Genomic DNA, 20,898 nt, shown 5'->3' on the forward strand with positions numbered 1-20,898 from the left:
AAATTCCTTTATTCTGATATCTGCCTATCGAAATATAATATCGAGATTCTTCTTAATAACTCGTAATTTTTTAAAAAAGTATTTTTAAAATATTTCTTTTACAGAGTTGCAATACAACGTGCGTGATTAATTATCCTCTAAATAATTCCAACAAGTTGTTGAGAGAGAATATATTTTATGAATTTTTAAACAAATATTAATTTATATAAATTCTCTCTTCAATAAAATGATTATATATTATATATTAGTAGAATTGTGGAAAAAGCTTACAATAAGTGTAATGATATTACATTACAATCATTGTTATTTTATAGTTATGTGTATGTGAAAACATTCTTTTGTATAACAATTTTCTATCATTATTAATTATTTCTCATATAATTTATAACACAATTGATAACATTGTGCATGCATTCTTTTAATGGAGAAATAATGCTGGAAAATTAATCAAATTCTTTCAAACGTCATCATTACTACAACGATATATCAGAATTTATTATCAATTTAAATAATTGCAAAATAAGCTTTTTGATATATAATAATTACATTTTACATGATTATTCTATATTTCTAATATAACTATTATTTATTTTATATAATTATTATATATTAATACACATTAAACTTATTCGTTTTAAACGAACAAAAAATTAAATTATAATTACGAGAATGAGATATGATTATCTCTCGAAAATATAAGTATCTAGAAATAGAGATATGAGATTCAAATATAACAACATTATGCGTACAGTGTGTCGTCTCTAAAAAAAAAAAACAGTAAACAAACAAACAGACAGATAGCGAGCTGCGATCGTAAGTTAGTTTGGAATGTCAACATGAAACCTCGATTTTCGAATGTAAACACGCAGTCGCGGACGAAAGTGGCTTTACATTTTTTGCGCGAATAATTATTTTTCCAGAATAATTTCGATTATATCATTTCACACACACACATGCATACATACGCGGGACATCCGTTCTAATAATTTTCGCTTAACGGAGCCGACGTAACGACCGAACGAGAATGGAGGAGCCACATCTACGTCCTCTCACTCGTCTCGAGAAGACATTCGATAAAGATCACGAATACGCAGTAATATAACAAAACCCATCGACTCACGTGAAGTTGAGAGCAGCTCTCGATCGATACGAACGTCTCTATATATGCACGTAGTTCTCTTCTTCCTTTTGTCCCGCTGTTGGTCTCTCCCTTTGTTCCCTCCTCGCGCTAATGGGGCCACGGCGGAGAAAACATCGGTGCACACAGGATAGAGAGAAACCGGCGAGCGCGAAAGCAAAACTCGACTTGGCGCACAAAACAAGATACAACCGAGAGAGCACAGCACGCATACACTCGCCCCCGATCGCGTCACACAGCTGGTACAGTCGCGTCCCGATATCGTCGCTCGAGAGCCCGGTCGGCTAACCTCGCTCGTCGTGAAAACGACGCAACATCGTCGCGAACACGGGAGAAGACGCGGACGAGCGACGAAATGGTGTTCGTTTTCCCTCTCTCTTTCTATGCACCAACTTCCCGAAAGAGCTAGGACGAAGTCTCTTTTGTCTCCGACCTGTTTCCCGGAGCGCGCACTCCGCAAGACCGAACGCTTTGATGGACACCGCGGTACTGAATACTGAGGCGCCGGCGTGCGCCTCTCCCACTCCTTCGCCAACCTCTCCCACTCTTCCCCCACCATCCTGTCACTTCGAGCGCAGCCTGCGCCTTCGTGCCTTCGTTCGCCGCACATCGTCGCCTACTCTCGTCCCTGCCTAATCTTTTTCTGTCCCTCTCTCTCTCTCTCTCTTTCTTATTCCCTTCTCTGGATCGCCGCGACATAAACGTTCTCTGTTTCCTCCTGTTCCTCCTCTCTCTACACAGCATTTTCTTTCAGAATTTATCCTGAAAATCTTGGTAATCATGAGACAATGTGATATTGGAAGAATTTTACGAGTTCCTCTGATTAATATTTGCCATGGAAAATATTAGTATCTATACAATAAGATAGAAAATATGATGGTTTTAAAATTTATTAGATAAAGGTGAGATAAAAATATGTAAATTTATCTTAGATAGTATGAAGATGATTTTGTTTTAAATATATCTAGATTAAAGATAAAATTATATGGCAATTCATCTAGATAATTTTCTAGATAATAATTTTTATAAAACTGCTTATGACTGTTTATTTATAAATTTTTATCGTTTACTGCTTAAGTTCTACTATTTAAGTATTTTTATGTTTCTAAAATGTGATTCTACACTAAAATTATCTGAAAATTATTCTAGATAATTTAAAGATAATACTTTTTTTCATTTACGATGCAGATATAGATAATACATATTTTTATTATCTATATGTATAAAGATAAGATTACGTCAAAATTTCATCCAGATAATTTTATATTTAGATAACAGCAAACACTGCCTGTACATCATAAAATTTACTATGCACATGTTAATATTTTTTATTGCGGTTATTTTTAATTAATTAAAGAGAAACTTTTATAAAATTCTTCTAATATCATATTGTCCCACGGTTACCGTGATTTTCAGGGCAAAGAGAAAATTCTCTCCGTGTAGAAATCGTAACCTCTCTCTACCTTTATCAAAGAACTCACCTGTCGTTCAGAGCACTCTCTGGCTTAAAGAGCCTGTTTCTCTCTCTCTCTCTCCCTCTTTATTTTCCTCTTTTTCTCTTTTATTCTTGTATATTACGTCTTTTCGATCCTTCTCGTAATCGTTCCTCGTACCGTTCTGCTTTTCTTCTTCGATCCTGTCGTGATCTTACCTTACCTCCTCCTGCGTCTATATCGTTCTTTTCTCGTAACGCTAATATGTAATGATGCGCTTCTCAAGTTTTGTATGCGATATGTGTATAGTAATATATTATCCGTTTTATCTCTCTCTCTCTTTCTCTTTCTATAAACTTGCTAAGATAAAACCGCAGGGAAATCTTACGGATTTAATAACAAATGTAATATCGTTTACTATCTCAAAATATATCATAAAATAAATAATTATATTTTAATAATAAAATGTAGAATAATATAATAAAATATAGAAATGTGTGTATATTAAATTAAAAATGCACATAAAGAAAATTTTATAGTACGAATTACATGAAAAAAATATATTTCTTTTTACAATTATTATAAAACTATATTATATAACGACATTAAGATATTACTATAAACATTTTTTTTAATTATGCATGTGTTCTATTATTTGTTAACGATTATGCATTTGGTTTATGCATTTGTTTATGTATCAAAATATTTAATTATAATACTCTCTCGAAAAAGTTAATATGTATTTAATATTATTAAATTATTATTTAATATTATTAAAATATTGTGACCTCTCTTATGTGTTAATATATTCCGCGATTACAAAAATTTGATTATAATTTTTACTATAATATTTTCTCCGTATATATACGTCACACCGTGACGTCAACGTAACGTCAAACATTCTTATATCACTCTCAAATGGACCAATACACATCCATCATCACAAAATCGAATCATCGCAATATTTATAGCTTACATAAGAATATTTCAATACGTTTCCTTAAAGTGACAGTGCATGATGTTGTATACAATGTGCATCCAGCTTTAATAAGGAATGCATAATTCGCTCTTTAAAATGCTCCACTTTAATTAATTCGAAGGTGCAATTAATTAAAATATATAATTTCTTGAGATATATATAGACAGAAAGAATTTTCTTTTAGAATTTACCCTGAAAATCATAATAATCGTAGGATAATAAAATATTTACACCGCAATAAAAATATTAATATATCTACCAATAAAATATAAAATATATTCGATTAATTTTACTATGTACATACACTGAAAAAAAAATTATTAATAAATATCCATTTCAATACTACCTTATAAATCATTTATTTAAAACAAATAAATATTTATCTGTTTTGAAAAAGATTTTCTTATATCAAATAAATATTTTTCATGTCAATATTATTAATTTCAAATAAATAATTTATAAGGCAGCATTGAAATAAATATTTATTTATATTCAATAAATTTATATACACATTAATATTTTTATTGTTGTATAAATATTTAATTTTATTGTAATATAGTATTATAATTAATTCGATATTGCATATACATATATAAAATTAAATATATATGTATATTATGTATATATATAAAATACATAAAATTAGATATATGTATATTATAATGCCAAAAAATATATTATGTGAATTGCGACAGATGTTGGCAATTCTACTTCCTGTGACTCGAGAGAGTATAATAATAACCGGCTTTCAGATCGTATGGGTACTCCGAAGGCGAAGCCTTCCGATCGACAAAAAGCAAAGAAGCGAAGTATCAGAGCGAACGAAAGTGACTTTACATGTACTTGTCACTGCGAAAAGTGACCAGATATACCATCCGAATTATTTATGATATAATTATTCGAGAGTAAATGACAATAATTGAGAAGAATTTTATACGTAAACAAATTTACAGATATTTGCCACGAACCAATATAGCGAAGAAACGTCGGTGCTATTTAAATGTATATAACATATATATGCATATTATAATTCGAGTACACATGAATGGATTGCAATCTCGCGCAGCGACCCTGGAGCAAACCGTGCATTTACGTTCGCACAAATGGATCCACTACGACGACGACGTCGACGTCGACGACGCACGTGTGCACTACGAAGCGTATATTTTAGGGTTCGTGTGGATGTCGTGCATCAGAATATAACGTTGCTGCTGGTAATAATGTCATCGTGTCTGTTCTCTGTCTCTCTCGCGCTCTCTATCTCTCTTTTTCTCTCTTTCTGCGTCTCTCTTTATTTCCCTTATATAAACCACGCGTTATATAAATTACGATACATGGGTTGCATTATAAGGGCGCGCTGTGAAGCATATACACTCAGACTAGAACTCATCCGCCCTTGAATCATTCACGGGAATTTCAACCCGGTTGAACCACGCATTTTTCGCTTCACACACGTTAATTTTCACGTCCTCGGCATACTTTGCGAGCTAACACATCTGGGACTCGTAAATTGTAAGAGAGGCAATCGCGTAAATAGACAGCTATATTCCTCAACTACCGAGAACTGGAAAAGTTTGTTTGCAAAAATTTTTTAAATTATCATCAATAATTGTTGAAAATAATTTAAATATTTATGTAAATCAATAATAATTATTGTATAGTAATTATAATTATTATATAGTGTTATACACTGAAAAAAATCCATGTACTTTTACATGGAAATTACTAGTTCAGAACTGGAAAAGTTACTTGCTTATCACTGTAATTTTTTTTCTATTGGTTTTAAAGTAAAAATATATATTAATGTAAAAATACATGTAAAATATAGATAAAATTACTATTTTTATGCAAAAATCATATGTAATTTTAAATTTACTATTTTTACTTTAATAAAATTTTATTTTATTAATATTTATCTATTTTATTTATAACATTATTTTATAGCATTTATACATTCCTAACATTTCCTATGTGTAATTCCATGTTCAGTGAAATATTTTTAATCTTGAAAATATTTAAGAATATATTTCATATAAAATTACATACAATCTGTAATCTTCCATGTAAGTATCAATATTGCATGATTATGCTGGGTCGGAAAAAAAACCTAGCTTAATCATGTAATTTTACATAAATATTTTTTTCAGTGTATATAGTAATAATTAAGAATTAAGAAGATTGAAATAAATATATTTAAATAATTTTTTTATTATACCTAAATTTTATTTTTTTAATCGTCTTAAATCTACATTTGAAAGAATGAGACTATTGGAATAAACTAACGATTGTGTTGATGATGGAATATCTTGCGTATCGAAATACGGAATTGCGCATCTTTGAGAGGACAAGACATCTCGGATTATACACGTGCCCTTTCCCTTCCTTCCCCTGTCCAATATGCACACCGAATAAATTAGCATTATTTCGTTGCGGTCTTAGTTGCATGCACCGTTATACATTTTGCATGAAACGTAATGACGTTATGCGCACGTGACATAGCAACGTTACTATTGCCTCATGTCTATCTCTAAGTTTGTCAACGATGCATACTGTATGTTGCTTTTGACGTCATCCTTTCGTCAAAGTATTTAACGCGCCTTTAGATACTATTCTTATTCTTTCATCGCGTTGCGCGGACTATCATATAATTTTTAAAGGAAAACACATTCGGAACAGGCAATAGAGATCTTGCTTTTGCAAAAAGAAAAGATAATCTTAACATACCGACATTGAGGATATCGGCACTTTTACTTGACCGATTTTCTTTAAATGAACTATACTCATACTAGGATTGAAATCATTGAATTTCTCGAGCGAGAAACACGAGGCAATATCTGGCCGAAAGAAATGACATTGAGAGTATCGGAGAATCTTCTATAACAATATTGTGCAGTACTTTGAGAATGATAGAAAATACATCCAGAGTATGTGTTTTTTATAATAAAATAAATTAATATAATATATATAATATATAATAAATTATTTAAATATTTATTATATATTATATATAAATTAAAATGTATATTATAATGTATAATAAAATAATAATATAATAAATAAATTAATATATAATACTTTAAAAGCATTGATACAAATGAATTAAAAAGGAGAAATTATATTAATTCTCTTGTTTTCACACTATTGTAATTTTTTTGCGACATCATAAGATATTTCTTTTATAACTTTGACATTTTGACGTGTATGGAATGTAAAGGTAGAAATAATTTTTTGATTACGATAGAGTTTTCGCGAATTCGTCGCACGTTTTTATCTATGAGAGGAAAAAAGAATCTCCTGTGATTATATATATAATACACGTTATCATAAACTACATATTATATTTAAAACTTTAAAGTATCAAATTGTAAAGTAAAATAATTCTTCAGTTGAATGAGTTTGCCGTTTCGGGGTCACGAGATACGCGATTCCCCTATATAAAGAGATTTCTCGAACTATTTGACAGGTTGAATGCGGTACAAAATAAGTTGATATCATTGGCCTTCTTTCATTTCAAACAATTTCCGTGGAGTGGCCTGGCGAGTTCAATATCTTTCTGCTACTTTTACCCTATTTACCCAACTCCTGCCGTAACATTTATTTTTGTGCGCTCGGTTGCTCGTGGAATTGAAGCAACAGAATCGCGGCCTTCCAATTAGTTGAGTCTAAGTAAACTAGTTCTTTTAACGCATTATTTCCAGAAAATAAATCCCTGATTGATCAGATCTTTCTTTAATTTTTGTCCGCTCGCAATAATGTTAATAACGATACTGATATATAAATTAAATGCAAAATATAATGTAAAAAATATTTATAAGATTATAATAACTTTAAGATATTTTTACACTGAAAAAAAAATTTATTGAATTCGAATAAGTATTTATTTCAATACTGCCAAACAAATCATTTAAGTATTTGAAACTAATAATACAGATGTGAAAAATATTTATTTGATATAAGTAATTTGACGTGAAAAATATTTATTTGATATAAGAAAATCCTTTTCAAAACAAATAAATATTGTTTCAAATAAATGATTTATTAAGCAGTATTGAAATAAATATTTGATTAAATTATTCTTTTCAGTGTAGGATATTTTGCGCTGTTTTAAAATTCTATTTTGTTAACATGGTATCTATACTTTTTCGTGGAATTTCCTCCGAAATTTCGAGTGCCATGACCGCGGCAAGTAGTTAGGTGCAGCATTGGGGAGACAGTAGATCACGCCCCGACGACCACGTCACTACTCCAATATCTCTCTGGGGACGAGTCGTGACTTTAGACAGTTTAAAGAGACAAGTGGAAGAAGAGGGACGAAAGACGGAAGAAGGCGAAGGATAGTGGCGGTTTCTCGGCCATTCGAACAAAACGGCCAATCTAAGGAGACACGATCCCGCAGCGACAGAGACTTTCGCGAACGCGGCGAGATCCGCTTCATCGGCGGATTCAAACGAGGCTAGCTGTTCTGAATTGGAAAACTAAAGAAGCAGAGAGAGGTCCGCGCAAAGTCACCAGCTTGAATACCAAGATAGGAGAGAAGAGCATCTGGGAATTCGCACGCGAATAGTTGCTTCGGTAGCTTGTTTCCGGTAAGTTCTTCAAAGATGTAGGAGACAACGCGATCTTGTTGGTAGCGAAGGTATGAACGATGTGAAAAATTCATCGGCACATTTGTTCGCGTCAAGTCTTTATGTTACCTCGGAGACTTTCCTCGGAACGTGTGCGAATAATTCTGCGTTACGATATAATTTCATTAAATTAATACGTACGCGCGGAAAACATGCGGTATTTCGTGGTAAATATCATTTTTCTCAATATCTTGAGATATGATTAAAAGATGATCAAAAAAATCATTTCCTTGTAAATTAAACATCTGCATGATCAAAAACAATTCTAAAAGTTTAATTCAAAATCACACGGAAAAAAAAATTAGTTACTATCGCTAAATTTTACCAATATTATTATAAAATTCTCCATTTAACTAAAAAATTAGTTATCATAGCTAAAATTTAGGCATGATAGTTAAATTTCAGATTTTAATATAGACTTATGCAAGAGTGTAAAAAATATTTAGGACTAATGTAATCTCTAAAAAAATAATCACAAAAGATAAAAATAAAAATTGAATGCGTGAAAAATGAAGTCTAATTGTAAGTCATGATTACGAGATCGGCATAAAGTACCGTAAGAATTCAAATTAAGCATGGGTCAAAGGATTCGTCGGTTTAATCACTTAACTAGCTTGAATAAACCTGTACTTCGTAATACGAGGAAAATCCCGTCACGGCGGGCTTTGTGAAGCCAACTAAATCGCGAAGGGATGAGACGCGACTTCTCAACCTGAAGTACGAAGCCAGAATTGTCAGTTTATATCGCTCTGTCGAGGACTTTTGTTTTATGAAATATACTGAACTTTTTGAACGCGAGTTTTCACACGAGAATTATATATGAACCACGCTTGAGCATACAATTTTAAAGCTTTAAAATCAACTTCTGTTCTAAGTAGAATAAAACAAAAAGAGTGAGAAAGAATAAAGAAAAAAATTGAAATTATTTATGTTATTCATCAGCGAAATATATCGAACCTCTTTGCCGATATTCTCATTTATATAACACGAGTTCCAAAGAAATATTCGATTCATCGAATATGTAAGATTTAAAATTGACGATGGCGATCGTATAAATATAAAAAAGACTTCGCGGGAATGCCGTATGTGGCGAATATTCGTACAATCACGAATTCTAACGCGTGTTAGAAGAAGAAACAGCTTCTGCTTCGGTGCAATAACGATCCCGACCGCTCGGAATACTTTAACACTTCGTAGTCAAAGATACTGAATAGGCTATAACGATAACCGTTATCGTTATCACCTTATCCTCGATACACCCAATCAAATGGCCCTGTGTGAGTATCCAGCTCGGACCTTCGTGTCGTTGTGTAAGTCTCGTACGTGTGTACCGTATATGTACGACGATCATGGGCGTCCGCAGGAATTTTCTCCAGGGAGGGGCATAATTTAATTTTTTTGTTTCCTATTATATTATTCTTCCATAATTTTTTAAATTCAATTTTTTAATAATTTTTTTATTTTAATATTTTATTATTTTATTTTAATATTTTTATCCCTAACAGCACACGTATCCCGAAGACGTTCAGAGAACATCCTGAGGATGTTCGAATGTCCTCTGGATATCCTTTGAATATCTTTCGGATATATATTGTGCTATGCTATTAGGGATATTAAATAAAATTGCAGATAAATTCCAGTGTTTATTCGCAAGAAGAGTAAATGCTTAATTTTTTACTGATTCCTAGGAGGGGGCAAATGCCCTCTTTTGCCCCTTTCTGCGGACGCCCATGACGACGATGAACACCCCATGCTGCTGGAACGAACACACATAGTGCTCGTAAAGGTGTCGATGGTAACATCGACAGAGTTACGTATGTGTATCGCTACATCCAGACGTAAATGCACGTGTATGTGCCGTGACATAAGTGTACATATGTGTGTGTGCTTTAAGCTCCCGCTTGAAACATTTCGAATCCCTCGGTGGCGTCGAGAGGTATTACAATTTCACTGATGGGACACGTTCACACGACTGACCGAGGAGGTCAATCAGAGGTGCAACGAGGTTAAAGTCCGGAAAGCGAAATCATTCGCAATAGTTTTATTTTCGCGATGCACGTGTCTTAAGGTGCATCGCGCACTTGAAAATTATTGCGACATAATTTTTCTTATGTTTTACAAGAAGACTGATTTCCTCAACATTTCAAGTTATGTAAAATGAATTTTCAGTATATTTAATAAATATTTAAAAAGAATATTGAATAAGTGCATATATAAGAATAATATCAAAATCTTTCAAATATTTTCCTATCAAATCATATTTTTATATTTTTCTTCAAAACTACTAATCTGATTATTATTTTTCTAAATTATTTAGAAATAAACGAACTATAATTTGAATTGTTGGATTTAAAGAAAGTATATAATTGTATCATAGGTGTAATTTTATTAAAAGAACAATCATAATCGTCAAAAAATTGTCTTTAGTTAAAGTATAATTAAAATTCAGAAAAGGCTCTCTTATTCTATAAAATGCATAAAAAATAATTCAACAAATATATTAACCCAGTATTATAAAAAAAGAAATATAATAATATAAATACACTTTTGCTATATAATTTTGTTGCATATAAACTAATACACGGTATGCATAAATATAAGACTATGTGTAAAACGGTTAAAGAATCATCAAAATCAATTTGATTCACGGTTTGATAGCCCTAAAAGTGCCATATGGCATTTTTAGAAGATTTCTTCCCGTTATTTTTACGACACATCGTTCCATTTAAAGCGTAGCTTTATATGACACTAAAAATTCAAAGCGCTTGATATGCATTGCCGCAACTGTGCATGCACTCTGTACCGAGTTCCCGTATATCTAGGAATAGCCTCTCGACGCTTATTTATGCGTGGCCGGCCCGAACGGCCATGTCGTATGGTATGTATGTATTTGCATCGGGATCAACAATGCAGTTTTGCGAATTGTTGAAACATGATGCGCGGCGTACAAATGATAAATGTGACAAACAACAACGCACGCGTCTAACTTATCCCTCCTTTTTACCGAATGAATGGCATGAAAACGAGTGCCTGCTGACCGCGTTGATTCTCTTTTTTCCGTTTTTTTACTCTATTTTTCATTACGGCATCAGCTCTGTATCCGCGTGCATCTGGATAAAAAAAAATTTCCACGTGAAAGGGACGGTCGCCTCGCGCGGCATTGAAACGCGGAAACTGTTTAATGCAATGCCCAGGAAATGTAAATTGCATAGTGTCGCCGTTTTAAATTTATATAATATCGATATAATTACGAAATAAAAATGAAGAAACCGGAATGATAAGGATATAAGTATAATGTCACTGTTTTTCTTCACGTTTTGCAATTCTGGACAACATTTGCACGTTAATTATCTTAACGTTAAACATGTATCAAAAAAATTGTGTTCTGCACATTTCAGGAAAATGTCTTATTTTGATATTATTTATTAACGTTGTATTATTATTTCTATTTTCTATTATTACGTACGATTGAAATAAAACGTAAAGATATTGATTAAAGCTTGGAAACAGGTGTTCTTTCCGACTAGACATTACGATGTTAAGAATACAGAATATATTGATTAAAAACAAGTGTTAGATCAACAGCTAACACCTGCATCAACATTTCTTGCAATCAGTCCGCGAATCTGCAATGCAGTTACAATACAATGCATTTGCAATGAAGAAAATTTTTATTAATTATTACTTAATATTCTTATGCACTTTGTTATACATTTTCTCAGGGAACCTCAGAGAATCATAAAATTTTATATTTTCTTCTAATAAAAAATAGTGACATTATATTTTATTAGTAATAATAAATCAAATAAGATGAGATGAGGGATTAATAAAAACTGTTCTGAAATGTTTACCGCGTAACAAATTTCGTTCGATCTCGAGTAAGCATCGCGATGCGCCTTTTGCTCTCGGTAGTTGCTAAGCCCATTCATTCATCCTAAGGTGCACAAAGAGGGGTTGAAAAGGGACTCGTGGAGAGAGAGAGGTCGGGTAGCAAGCTCGGGATATAATTCTGCATGCATATCTGCACGCAGGGCGGAATGCACAATACGCGAACTCTCAAATAGCTTGAAAGTGCTGGAAGTCGACGCGTCGCAGATTTAATGACGCAGCGACTAGCAGGAGAGAAGAGACAAAAAGCGAGAGAGATGATGAAAGAAAATCTGAAACGAGAGCACGGAAACGATCTTGTTATACGTTATGGAACGTCATTTCTGGTGGCATTCAAACGTTCTATGTATACATAGAGTGAAATATTTGTGACTCGATTATTCCCCGATGAATATGGAAATGGCTGTACAATTGATATCTGAAGCTTTACGTTTCGGGAAATACTTGACTTCCCGCCGGCAATATAATTTTCGAGTGACGAGAAGTATGCATTGTTCGTCACCGGCACTTTTCCAGTATATATCGAAAATTCAGTATACGTTCAAACTGAAATGTTGTACTAAACGCGCAACAGCACGGGATACTCTCCTCGGGCACGGCGAAGATGTGAACGGAATCGAAAAAGCTTCGTTACTCTGATAGAGGGTCGGAATCACTCGAATCAGGTTACATTCGATCTCCGTCGGAATGGAGACCACCATCATACGCTTCCTTTAACGTTGAGATGAGATCGTCGTTTACTCTACATAAACAGTGATTACGCGGAAGTAAATAAATTCGAATCTCAAACAACTTTAAGTCGCCAGAGTCAAAGTTTTCAACGCAAAAGACTTAACCAATATGATCTCAAAAGCGTTAAACTCTTCTACACAACCGTGAAAACACATTTCTCAATTTTTAATAACATAATAAATATCTCAATTTTTGATAACATTAAATTTTTGATAAACTATCAATTCCCTCTTCGAGAAAAATTTCTCACGAAGAAAAAAGATTCAGGACTTTAAGATTAAATTAATAAAAAAGTTCAATTAAATCTTCACACATTTTTTAAATAAAAGATCCATGTGAAATATTTTACGTGTGTAACGTTTTGTCAAAAATACGTTCCGGATTAGCTACTCAATTTTATCCGATGTTTTCATTGGGCTTCTCGTACCTGGCGCGAAATAAGCGAATATCCGACTTTGATCCGCTTACCCCAGTTTTACCCTAGTTTCTCCTAAGTATAATATATGTATACACGACAACTTTCTATATAATGTATAAATATAATACATGGTATACATACACAGACATTTTCACGGCTGGCATTTGTAATATTACGTTACGAAAGCACACATGTTTGGAATGTATATAGATATATTCTATACGCTTATGTTGTATATACATATCTCTCTATTTATGCTACAATTTTAATGAAGAAAAAACATTTTTATTTAACAGATTAGTCGTCATTAATATTTCTCAAAAATACATATTTATAACCAAAATGTCAGAATCATTAAGCATGTTTCTCGAAACTCTACAATCTTTGCTTCAAATTTTCTGTCTAAAATTATGCATCTCGAGATATTAATTTAATCGCGCTTAAAATGTCTCTCCCTGCTTTCAGAGGAAGATTTCAAGCTTTCAAAAGGGTTAAAGCAGCGTCTTATATCTACAAATATGCTGGCATTTTACGGGGAGGGAAGAATTCGACGGAAGCTGCTCACAAGAGCTTACAAGCGTGCATATGTAATATATATACATACATATGTGTGTGTATATATATCTATATATATATATATATATATATATATATATATATGTCGGCTGTATATACAGGAGAAAGAATACACGCCCTCGGTTCCCCGAGGACATGTTAGCTTCGCACGTGATATTCTCGGCTTGCTGTCGTCTTTACGACAAGAGCTCTTAGCCCGTTTTTGGTTTCATGGAATCCGCGAAAACAACCAGCCTCCTCATACTCGCACCCTAAATGCCAACATTTTCGTGAAATCTTTTGTAAATAAAGAATGCTAAGATACGATCAAATTAATACACAATAAAATGCGATAGATATCGAATAATTTTCAATTTTGTATTTCTACTATTATGATATTATGTAGGTACATAAGGCTTTCTTTTCCAGATTTCAATATTAAAAAAAATATGTCTTGCCTATAGATATTCAATGATAGTTATATAGGAAAAAGACATTGTGAAAATAGATTTATGTGAATAATAATTGATAATTAACATTCATATATATATATACATATACTGTTTCGAACGTGAGATTAAATAATATATAAACATATTCCATATCAAACAAACCAATATAAAAAGATTATTTTGATTTTTATTAAATTTAAAACTCTTGATATATCATAACTTTATTACTTTTGACAAATGTTAACGCTATTCACTATTATAAATAAATCTATAATTGTATACAATTATATAAAATCAAGATCGAGATATGAGATTAAAGTTGTGATTTTTAATCCTATACGATACTTATTTGTGTTGCATAAAAAAATTATAGAGTCCAAATACATAAATATTTAATAGGCATGACAAATGTGTTCATTAATAAATTAATTAAATCTGTAAAAGCTTATATATAGTACAAATATTCGAGGTGTCGAGTATACAAGTGCGTACTTTTGAGTTTCTTTTCTTTCTGTCACGTTGCTCGAATGACAAAACCTCCAGTATTTTCTTTTCAGCTCGAGTTCTAATCCGAGGGATTCTGTTACTGTCAGTTCTCGAGAGCAAAAATCTTGTTGCATGCTATACGTTACTTATCGTCGTATTATCTGCATTATCATCGTTATCATCAAGTTATGTTGACAAGTGCAATAATAAGAATGATTGGCGTATAAAAACATTGGCATATTTTTAAATTGATAAATATGCATACACGAGGGTTTTAATTAAAATAAAAATTATGTTTAATTTAAAGTTATATATACATATATTCAAAATAAAAATAAAATTGATCATCATTAATATCCCAAAAATTAATGACAAATTATTTCTTGTGAAACTTGGACTTGTAAAAATAAATTTATTTCAACTGACCGTCTGATTTTTGAGAGAAATACTTAATTTTCAATAATTTTACGACATGTATATACATATCAATTTATTTAAATTTGCCTGCACGTATAACAGTATATAATAAATAACCCATTGACGTTTTCCCGATTGAAATGTGCGTGGACGTTAAGGTCAAACGTGAACTCCTACATTGCGAAACTACATCCAGTTAAATATCGTGCCGTTGACGATGCCATTTGTCCCCTTCAGAGAACAATCTTCCACAAACTTCCGTTTCAGATGACAATGACGTTTTATGTTTTAATGTCACGTCCATATAAACTTTTGTTTCGAGTAAAATGAATAGAAGCATTTACAGCTTCTATGTCTTTTAATCTGAGCCTATAGGCTTATATATATATATATATATATATATATATATATAAATGTATTGCTGTGCATTTTATATATATACAATGTCACTCAAAATCGTGATATTATAAATCATAAATAATGGGATATTATAAATCATAAATATACAGTCACTACCCGAATATTTTCTAGGATATTTTTTCATGATATCGGCTAACATAGTGAAGACTCATGTTGCACTTTACGTTACCCAAATAAAAAAGAGATAAAAGCCTATACAATTTAATGATTTGATCCGAAGAGATAAAGAAGACTTTGGTAAAAAATAGAACCGCATTATCGATCAAAGTAAGATAGCTAAATATATGTTCCTTCATCAGTATTGTTCAATGGCGCTTATATTTGACGCAACCATTATCGAAACATAGCTATACAATATAAATGATCAACTTCGATGGTCAGTTGGAGCAATATAAATAAAATGTCACTTTTATATTGTCTCATAAAAATCATCGTTGAAATAAAATTCACCGTGCAAATGTTTACGCAATGAAAAAAAAAGAGTTTTGTTTACTCTAACTCTAATTAAACCGCAATTGGGCTACATAGCGTCAAAAATTCCAATAACAGTGTTGATTCTATATTGCGAAACTATATGACTATGACCAATTGATATCGGTATTGCGGTTTCGCTTACGCGAGGTGCGAAAATTGGAATAAACTCTAATAAAGCAGTGCCATGGGGTTCTCGCGCGGTAATTAAATAAATTGTGCGGGGCGGACACCATAAATACTGCTGAAAGTATCCGAGAATTCATTGCGCGCGAGCGCCTTTTTTCCACGCGGTTTTTCCTGATGGTCGACCGACGGTATTACCTGTGGCACGCGAGCACGCAGTAAATAGACAGTAAGGCGGAAAACTCGCCGTAATTCAAGCGCCGGCGAGAGAAACGAGACGTCGGTGAGCAGCAACGGTGGCGCGAAACTGCCCGTTAGACGTAAGACGAGCTTTCCGGATAAAAAAAAGAATAGGAGGTGCTTTATTACACACCTCGACCAAGTTTTATGTTCTTTAATCTGTGCGACATTCTTCTCGAGGATCGTTTTACTTTGACGCCGCGTTTTCGCGGAATTTTACGTGCGTTTAGGACGAGCAAACTTCAAATGATGCAGTTAAGCTGCCAGACGATTTAGACGCTTATGAATTCACGACAGTCGGGATTTTTTTTATGAAAGAGCGAGAGAAAAAAAGACAACAGTGATGATAATAATAATATCTACCCGCAGTGAATTTTCTCTTAGAATTTACTCCGAAAATCCTGGTAATTGTGGGATAATATGGTATAAGAAGAATTTTATAAGAATTTCTCTGATTAATATTTACCACAATGAAAAATATTAATATATGCACATAGTAAAATTAATCCAACATATTTTTAAAAATATTTTTGATCCTGGTAAATATTTAATCAGAGAAATTATTTAATTTATTCTCTTTATTTTCATCCCTTTTTCTGTCTCTCTTCTCCCTTTTCTCTCACACTTCTTTGATTTGATTCGTATTCATATTTGAGATAACGTCATCTTATCCGAGTTTATTTAGCGTCGCGCGCGGAAACTTTTATGCTCGAAATGCTTTATAACGCGCGACTTATGAGGTGCCCTCAGGTACTCGGAGTTATTATCCGTGGCGATCCGTGGCTGTCATAAACCGGGTCTGATCGATCGCGCGCACGCACGCCGAGAAGGTGATGGTAGTATAAAACATTTGACTTCGGTTATAACCGGCCCCTGCCTTCAAGCTTCAAGCGCAGCGCCCGTCGCCCATTAAATGCATTTCAACTGCAGCACGTGCAACGCGACGTAACAATTCCAATCTGAATATAAGCGTGTTTCCCTCGAGTCTCTTACAGAGATTAAAATCGATCCGTAGATATGGGCGACCTCTTAGAGTGCGCTGCACTTATAGTCGCGATCCGCGAGAACCATCGTCTGATTAAAAAAAATTGTCCGTTCTCTCCTTATTCCGTGAGCGTCACGTACGACGGTTTTTTCGTCGATTTAATCGGGCGAAATGAAATTCTGCAAGATAAAAGATAATGGCAAAAAATGTTGAAATGTGAAGAAAACGAGACACGCGGATCTCGGATGCCTGGTCGTTCTTTATCACACGTGTAAGCAGAGGCATTCCGCTAATGAATTGATATTACGCTATAACGCGATAACTTTCTCTTCCCTTCATTATCGCGCCTAAACAAGATTAGTAATATTTCATCAGAGCTTTAATGTTAAAAGAACTTGGTGCTTTCTAATTAATACGAGTATCCCACTACGCTCACCCCAGAAATCTAATAAATATTTATCTAATACAATTCTTTTAATTAAAAGACATCTTTGTCTCTATCACGCACGTTCGTGATATTTTTCCGTATTATTTTTTGTCCGGTCCAAATTTTCCGCGGCAAAACTCTGTTTTCCGTCTGAGTGAGAAATTGTGAGCGGCAGAGCAACGCAAATCGACGAACGGCGTGACGCGGGCAAAATTTCTGCGGCAAAAGCTCGGGGCACAAGAAAGCTAGAAGCATCGACCGCACTTCCGCAAGCATTTGATGCTTGAAAACAGGCGCCGCGGCGTCTAGACGCCCCGTCGACGAAATAACTCGCCACCAACGGGTTATTCCACTCTCGACCTATAGCCGCCCCGCACAGGGTATCCCACTTTTGCGGCGAGAAACAAACCCTCTCTCGCGCGCCCGGAGATATATTCGAATATTCATTGGGCCAGAAAAAAATAACAAGCGACCGAGTCCCGGGACACACGTCGAAGAGCAGTATGCGCAAAATCAAGCCGTAAAGCCGACGCAATCGCGAACAATAGACCGCGCGAGCCTTTGTTTAACCAACATTCTCGCTTATTTTGCAAAAATATATTTGCGGTCCCCACGCACGTGTAACAATGAAAATAATTTGCAACGCGGGACTGATACACGCGCGGTAATTAGCGAGAACTCTTTCTCACTCTCGCGATTTGACACGTGAGAAGAGAAACGTGTATTAAATGCGCAAACATCAACGACGGATCGAATTGTTTTTAAGATCCTCGACGGGAGATACAGGTAAAGATCGAATGTAAATTGTGTAATTAACATATCGACAGATTTGCGTATCAACTTTAACAGATGCAAGCAATTTATATTTGCGGAAGCCAAATTTTACGATAATACGCTCACTAAAATGATGCGATTGAGACTGGTAATATACGAATATTGATAAGATAATTAAATGCTGCATTATTCGATAGCATCATGATTGATCAATTATAATTAGCATACAATTGATTACCACCGAACAAAGTAAATTGATCTGTCTGATTCGCAAATCTGTGTTATAATAATATTGCTTATATCTTCATATATATATTCTTCCTCACAAGTCTCTTTAGATTCACGTCTGTATTTATACAAGATATTTTAAAACTACCATTGTAACTTTTATTTTTTTTATTAAATTAATTAATATAATTGGCATAATTATATACGTGAAATTATTATGTACGCCTAACCCGGTAAATAATCTACCGCTGACTATAGCTTCTAACAATAATCTTGCAAGGCTCACTTTTCGTTCGCTTGCGAATTCTTTCCGTTCTCGATGTGCTAAGAATCTCAGGATGTAAATTATCTCCTTCACTCTCTTGTTTCCCGCTCTCATCGACGCGCATGAAATACAGGAGAGTAATTTCCTGTTCTTTTTGCAGCGTCGAAAGCGGGCTAGAAGATTATAACATAATTGCTGCTGAATACCTGATTATCGTATAACTCAATCAAGTGTAGAAAAAATGTAGGTTAATTAACAACTCCTGTGGTTGTATAACGGTTTAAGAACTTAAATCAATATATAACTTTTTAACTAAAATGGATCGCGAACACCCGATATGTCTGTTACCCTTATATATTTTTCCCAACACTCATGTTGAGATTTTTTATCGTTAATATATAGTGTAAAATTAAATTTTCAGAATTAAATTAATTGTTCAAATCAAATTTCTTGTAAAATATATCCGCAGCTCGATAATTAACACGAATATTTCATTGAAAAATTATTACGTGATATGGGTCAAGTGCTTTAAATTTTTAAATGCATATCTTCCAAAGCTTCCATTACCATTATAGAAATATTATAAAGTATGGTCAAGCACTTATTTTTCAAATTAAATTTTTAGAATTAAATAAATTGTTTAAATCAAACTTCTTTTAAAATATATTGCTCAATAATTAACACGAATATTTCAATAAAAAATTATTACGTGATATAGGTCAAATGCTTTAAATTTTTAGATATCTCCCAAGCTTGCATTACCACTATAGAAATATTATAAAATAAACCATGAAATATTATAAAATAAACCATTTCTCACTCACCGATACGTGCAATAACGGAATTGTACCTACACAGCAGATTGATCTGAAAATAAAATATATTCAAATTATGTACATATATATGGTACATGTGTGTATGTGTACAAGGTGTTTTGAAAGTCTAGAAACGGTCGGAATATTTCATAAACAATGCAGTTTAGAAAAAAATGTTTTTATTTTGCTTACCTCACAGTTGCCCCGATGTCGCCCGATGCCTCCCCGAGCCTCCTCCTCCTCTCTTGGTCCTTCATAGCACTCGCGGCACTCGCGGCACTCGCGAAAACACGAATAATTACGACCGCCCGACACTTTACACGGTACTCCCGACGCGCAAAACTTTACACGACACTCCCGACGCGCATTTAGCGTACATTGCACAATGAGAAAACTATAATCGAAAACACGAAGTAAAACAATTTATTCGGTACAGGTATTGTTGCTGACAAGCTGCGCGCGAGATTGACCTGTGATAACAAATAAAATACATACATATATTAGAGTGATCGTATTTTAATATCTGTATATCCGATTATTTTGATTTTATCTTATAATTAATATTTTTTTGCTTTTAGAAGGCAGAACTTTTAGAACTATTTGTAAAATTATTAATTTTTTTAAAACTTCTGATAATTACTGATAAGGAAAATGCCATAGAACAAAATAAGATGCTGCGTGAAGTTGGTGTCTCAGTTTGTTCCAAGGCATTCTAGTTATTTTAATGACCAGAATTATTGAAGCCAAGAACTCTAGAACTATTGAAAGTAAAGCCAGAACTCTTAATTATTCACGAGTTTCCACGAAAGACACCAGCTTCACACACACACTCCAAACCTTTAAATCGAAGAAAGTAATAGATTTATAAGCGTCATCTTATTTACGAATTCAAGAATTTATTCCTATACGATGAACTTTTTTATATCCTTCCGACAATCGTTTATTAAATACTTTCAGATAACATAAATATTCAATCAGAGGAAGATATTTAAAAAACAAATATCTGTTCTGTTTCAAACATCAT

At 33.3% G+C, this 20,898-nt stretch overlaps 1 protein-coding gene across 7 annotated transcripts in view; it reads right to left on the reverse strand.

Annotated features, from left to right (window-relative positions):
* Window positions 1-20,898, reverse strand: part of LOC114942761 (uncharacterized) — a 116,039-nt gene that overhangs the window by 93,633 nt on the left and 1,508 nt on the right. For 4 of the 7 annotated variants that reach the window (XM_029318200.2, XM_029318201.2, XM_029318203.2 and 1 more), the window contains exon 1: window positions 1,121-1,619. The gene's annotated coding sequence lies outside the window, so the exon portion shown is untranslated. The other 3 variants (XM_085483666.1, XM_085483667.1, XM_029318199.2) reach the window with 2 other exon arrangements.

Source organism: Nylanderia fulva, unplaced genomic scaffold, assembly GCF_048542155.1.
Source record: "Nylanderia fulva isolate GAGA-0341 unplaced genomic scaffold, ASM4854215v1 Scaffold26, whole genome shotgun sequence".
Lineage (NCBI taxonomy): Eukaryota > Metazoa > Arthropoda > Insecta > Hymenoptera > Formicidae > Nylanderia > Nylanderia fulva.